Genomic DNA, 6,411 nt, shown 5'->3' on the forward strand with positions numbered 1-6,411 from the left:
CCTAGGCCCAAATAATGGTGAAGTGTCATATAGTCGACGTTCACATAACACCACTAGAGGAGAGACAACATACATCTCATCAAAATATCAAACGAATACCAAATTCACATGATTACTTATAACAAGACTTCTCCCATGTCCTCATGAACAAATGTAACTACGCACAAAGCATACTCATAATCAAGATTAAAGGAGTATTAATTATCATTAAGGATCTGAAAATATAATCTTCCACCGGATAAACCAACTAGCATCAACTACAAGGAGTAATCAACACTACTAGCAACCCACAGGTACCAATCTGAGGTTTTGGGACCAAGATGGGATACAAGAGATGAACTAGGGTTTGGGAGGAGATGGTGCTGGTGAAGATGTTGATGGAGATTGACCCCCTCTCAATGAGAGGAACGTTGGTGATGACGATGGCGATGATTTCCCCCTCCTGGAGGGATGTTTCCCCGGCAGAACAGCTCTGCCGGAGCCCTAGATTGGTTCTGCCCAGGTTCCGCCTCGAGACGGCGGTGCTTTATCCCAAAAGCTTCATCCTTGTTTTTTAGGGTAAAAGACACCATATAGCAGAAGATGGGCACCGGAGGCCTGCCAGGGGGCCCACAAGATCGGGGGGCGTGCCCAGGGGGTAGGGCGCGCCCTCCACCCTTGTGGCTGGCTGGTGACCCCCCTCTGGTACTTTCTTCGCCCAATATTTTTTATATATTCCAAAAACATGCTCCGTGAAGTTTCAGGACTTTTGGAGTTGTGCTGAATAGGTCTCTAATATCTGCTCCTTTTCCAGCCCAAAATTCCAGCTGCCGGCATTCTCCCTCTTAATGTAAACCTTGTAAAATAAGAGAGAATAGGCATAAGTATTATGATATAATGTGTAATAACAGCCCATAATGCAATAGATATCAATATAAAAGCATGATGCAAAATGGGCGTATCATGCCCGTGCTTACCTCAACTCGACAGCCAGCAGGTTGGTGCCCGGAGCGGCTCAGGCAACTCACCACTACGTCGAGGGTACCCATGATGTGGAGGCCTTGCCCTCTTCCATGTCCAAGGAGCCAATCATCATCGATATCTCCAAAGATGAGGAGTAGCTTGTCTTATTAACTCACTATAAGGACCTATGTTTTGTTTGCTAGGTACGCCGGTTAAGCATGCTCGGTTTACCCATTGCATGTGCTGCTCCTGCCTTTCCTTAACAAATTATAGTGAATTGTCTTATCTACTTTTACCATGCAATCTGTTGCTCTAGTCTATATGTTCTATATGTTGTGCAATGTGGTACTCACTTATTAACTATCTGGTTAATTAGTTGTCGTCTTTAGTTAACTGTTTGGCTCAATTCTGCAAATGTTTCAATTCCTCAGGGTGCAATTTTGTATTGTCTTCCATGTGAGAAATAAATCAAACTTATCTTTACAAAATACATGATAAACAAATACAATTGCTTTATTTCCATGTTGTCAAGAATGCTTGGTTTGGTTAACTGTCTGATCTTCTAGTATGTTATATATTGTGCAATTCGGTGCTCAGTTAATGTTTGGTTCATTTGTTGTGGTGTTTAGTTAAATGTTTGGTTCAATTCTGCAATGCGATGTTCAATTGTTGTGGGTGCATTTTGTTATTCTATACCATGTGAGAAATAAATCGAATTTGGCTATACTAAATACATGAGAAACAAATACAATTGCTATATTTCCAAGTTGTTGGGCATGCTTCGTTTGGTTAACTGTCTGATCTTCTATTAGGTGTATGTTATATTGTGCAATGTGGTGCTCCAGTTAATGTTTGGTTCATTTGTTGTGGTGTTTAGTTAACTGCTTGGTTCAATTCTGCAATGTGATGTCGTCGGTAGAATTTTGTATTGTTGTGCATGTGAGGAATAAATCGAATTTGGCTGCACTTAATACATGAGAAACATATACAATTGCTATATTTCCTAGTTCTTAATCATGCTTGGTTTGAATAAATGGATTTTCCATGTGGCTCGAATTAATCTGATGAATCTGCAATGTTCTTATTTTTCATCAACATATTTTACTGATAGCATGCGAACCCTCACTTAACCTGATCACTAACTACCTTATATGTGTTGCACGGAAACAATGGGAAGCACCGAGGTTTACAATCGAGGTTTGCACATGCATGGTCCTTTGTCTAATAGCACATTATTGTGCAATTGCAGGAACCATTCTAATATTTAGGTTTTTAACAATTTGGTCTTGCACATGTAGGTCCTGTTGTCAAAGGTTTTGACCCACTGTTCGACCCTTTTTGCATATGGGGAAATGAGTTGTCCATGAATATTAGTCAAGTCAAGAAACTCAGAAAGATTGTTAGGATAAAGAAATTAGCGACAAAAAACAACAAGATCTTTGTCTGCACAATGAAGAAGACATCAGCTCACTACATGATGGTACTAACTATTATACCTTGCCTTTTTATTCCTTTGCCCCATTTCCAATCTAGAGAAGATATATATGCACATCCTTGTTTTCAGGCCTTTCCAAAGCAGTTCACTAATGATTACCTCTCAAACCACCTGTATGGTCAGGAGGCCAGGAAGGTATTCATACAACACCCATGGTTCAATATTGAAGTGTGCCTGAAGAGGACGAAGGATGGATGGTCAATCATCCACATGCACTGGCCTAAAGTTGCAAAGACCATAATGCAATATTCGCCTTCCGCTTCAGCAGTTTACCAGATGAGATTCATCGGTCTATGTACCGTCTATGATGCTAATTTTGGAAGGTTATAGATGTTCCATGTGAAACTTGGTGCTGGTGGAGTTGTGTAATGAGGTAGCTGAGTGCTGAAGCTATATGATGTTTGTACTCTGATGTATTTCAATATGAAATCCTGCTTCCTTAATACGAAAATGAAATATATTGTGTGCTTAATATGAAATGTCAATTAGAGTAATAAATGGATTATTAATAATAGGACAATTAGCCTGCTAATGCCCGATTAACCTGCTAATTGGGTTTTTATATTGCAAATCGTTATTGAGAAAACACTGTGGGCGATGACCTCAGGCAACGCACACATTTTTTAGGAATAAACCATGTTGGATCAATGAACAATCACACACGACTTCCTCTTGAAAACTGTTTGCGTTAGGCCACCTTGCGCAAACGTTTACCACATAAAAAGTGTGTGTGATGGACAGCCTATGCTACACAGTTTCTTCTAAACACCGTGTGTGATGTATTCAATAACGCAAACGGTAAAATTGTTAATATCGTCTGCAATGGCAACACTATCACAAACGGTTTAATGAGGAAAATTGTGTGTGATGTACCTGCAAAAGGGAACGTTTTCCTTGGAGTGACTGTGTGATGTATATACGAATGGAAACATACTTGTTGGATTGACTGTGTGGGATGTACACACTAACGGAATGTATTCCTTGGATTGACCGTGTGCAATGTGCATACGAACGGAAACGTTTAGCCGGGACTGACTGTGTGGGATGTACTTACGACCGAAAACGATTTGGCCTGTATAAATGTATTTTTTAGCACAACTGTATGTATAATCGTATTTCATCGCTCGCCCGTCGTACACGACCTCATCTTGCCGAGCGTGTGTGCCAAGTGGGCCTATCCCCGACGGTTTCTGGGTCGTGTGGGAAGGACCCCCCTATCGCACACACTCACTCGATGACGGTTCAGAATGCCATCATGGAAAGGGGTTAAAAAACATTTGTATGGCACCTCGTTGCACCAGTGGGTGTTCGGTGAGACCGACGAAGAGGAGGAGGACATCGCCGAGGCCGCGCCTCGCCGCCGCAACCAGGAAGCCGACACGTCTGCGGGCGTCACCGACGGCGAGGAAGAGTAGTGCATGGTAGGGCGCGGCCGTTCGGGTCCCAGGAAGGCCACCGCTCCTCCCCTCCCGTCGACACCAAGCTTGGTGGTCTCAACATCGATGGCCGGTAAGCCCTTGGTGGCGATGTGGAGGCGGACAGTTTCACTTTCCGGGTCTCCGGAGGCAGAGGTTACGGAGGCGAAACTGGAGAGCGTCGAGGAGGAGCTGGAGAAGGCGAAGCTTCAGTTATCGGGGCTCATAGCTGGACAGTGGGAACAGGCGCCCACGACCATTTAGATTAGTTATTAATTATACCTCCAGAGCTGGACTAGCACAGTTTAGTCGATGTAAATGTAATGAAATATGTCATGTTTATATGAAATCCAGTCATGTTTGAACGAATTTCGTCCGGTTAGTTGAAAGTATTAGTTGGATGTATGCAGGCTGCGTTGGATGGCCGCCTCCCGCATCCGTCTACTTCCCCGATCCGTGGACGGATGTAGGAGAAAATTTACAGGTCGCCCTTAAAGATGCCCTCACCAAATTATTGGCTATTCAACTTTGCATCATTTTTATTGCATTTAATCTGGTAGCAAATACGAAATATTAGTCCATGCCTTGCTAAAGAATGTACCGTGCGATGGCAAAAGTCTTGTGAGATAGTGAGATTGAATGACTCAGCCGCCTCGCCCCACACATACCTAGTGTGTCCTGGCATTTTGGGCACTACGGATGAAAATCCTCAGGTTAGACTTAAGAAGAATGCATGCAGTGTGATTGCCGTCGGTATTAAAGCATATCTGGCGAACCCGTATAATGTCGACTCGCAAAATGCATTTACAGTTCGCGGAAAAACGGCTTCGCGGGGTCTGCTTGTCGGCGTTCTGGGAATGGGGGTCCCCAGACTTGCCTGCCTGCGGCCCACGGCGTGGCTCCACTCGCGGCCCAGTACGACCCGTCTTCACCAACAAACACCCAAGACCCTCGCGAGGGGCCAAGCCTCGCAAGGCGTACGACACAAGACCTCCTCGGGAGTGGCCTCATCAGGCTGGCTTGCGAGGGGTGGAGAGATCAAGGCAAGGCGAACCTCGCGAGGTTCCAATGACGCAAGCCATGACGACCAAGACCAGGCGGGCGCCAGCACGCACAGTGTCCTCGCTTCCTCTTTGGTGCTAAGGAGGCAAGCGCAGGTGAGGAGTACCGAGGCATCAGGCAAAGGTTTCCATATCGGTGCAACGAGACCAAGACCAGCCAGACGGCAGGACGGAGGTCACCGTGGAGCCCAAGACGGAGTCACCACTAGAGCCTTTGGAGGTGAAGACCACCTTTAGTTAGGATAGCTTGTACTAGCTGTCCCCTTTCAAATTGGCCGTTGTTGGCTCCCTTCCCGCTCAATATTTAGGAAGACAACCAGGGCCTCTATAAATAGGACTAGCCACCACCGTAGGAGGCAACTGATCTTGGACGGATTCAGATCCTCACCCACACAAGTTCTCCAAGCACAAGAACACCTCGCCTCAGGAGGCTATTCTTCCCCTTGTACTGTTCATCCTCAGCCCAAGAGGCAATCCACCACACCACACTGGAGTAGGGTATTACACCACAATGGTGGCCCAAACCAGTATAAATCTTGTGTTCCTTGTGTTGCGAGTTCGTCGAGGTAGGCTTTGAGATCGCGGCGAGGCTGAGGCTGTGGTTTGGTAGGGGGAAATCTTCGTGCGCACCCCAGTGTTCGAACCTCAAGGGTTTTGCCAGAACCCGAAATCCGACATCTGGCACGCCAGGTAGGGGTGCGCCAAAGCTTTCCTTCCATCGATCCGCGTCCCGTTGCTTCGTCGCCTCCATGGCGGACGCTCGCCGAGCTCGCGCTGAGCGCCGAGCCGCCCTCGCCGTCCGCGTCGTTCAGACGGCTCCCGTCGGCGGGCCTCCCCGTCGTTCTCCGTAGCCTGCCGCCAACGCCGTCACCGGCCCGGCGGGGAACGAGCAGCAAGCGTCCTCGCTACACCCCTCGGCGCAGCGAGACGGCCGCACCGCCACTCAGTCGCTGACCCCGGCCGCCTCGTCGTCTCACGCTCGTCGCGCTCCCACGGACGCGCAGGCCGCGTTGCTCATGGCACACGAGCTCCTGCGCTACCGCCCCGTCGACGACCTCTACGAGGACAGGCTGGACCGCATCGCCGAGCTTGTCAGCGCCGCAGGGGGCTCCCCTGCGCCTCCCCTCTCGCTGCCTCGCCCTCCGCCAGCTGCGGGCGACGTGGCTCATGGAGCGCCACCTCCACCACCTCCGCACCAAGATGGCATCCTGGCGCCAAGGTGCGCGCCCCCCCCGCGCGACCCACTGCGTCGGGCGCCCGCGCACGAAGAAGGAAGCTGCCAAGAAGTTCCTCATCCGCGAGAAAACGCCCCCGCGCTCCCAGCACCACTACGACAAGGCCGTGCGCCGCCTACGGTGGCGGTGCGCGGACACCAAGGGCAGGCTCCGCATCAGCAAAGGATCCCGGTGGCCACCGCGGGCTGCCACGCCTTCACTCCTGAGCTGCGTAGCGTCGCATGGTCGGGCAAGTTCAAGCCAGACCTGCCACCACGCTACGA

Source organism: Triticum aestivum, chromosome 2D (genome assembly GCF_018294505.1).
Source record: "Triticum aestivum cultivar Chinese Spring chromosome 2D, IWGSC CS RefSeq v2.1, whole genome shotgun sequence".
NCBI classification, from domain to species: Eukaryota; Viridiplantae; Streptophyta; class Magnoliopsida; order Poales; family Poaceae; genus Triticum; species Triticum aestivum.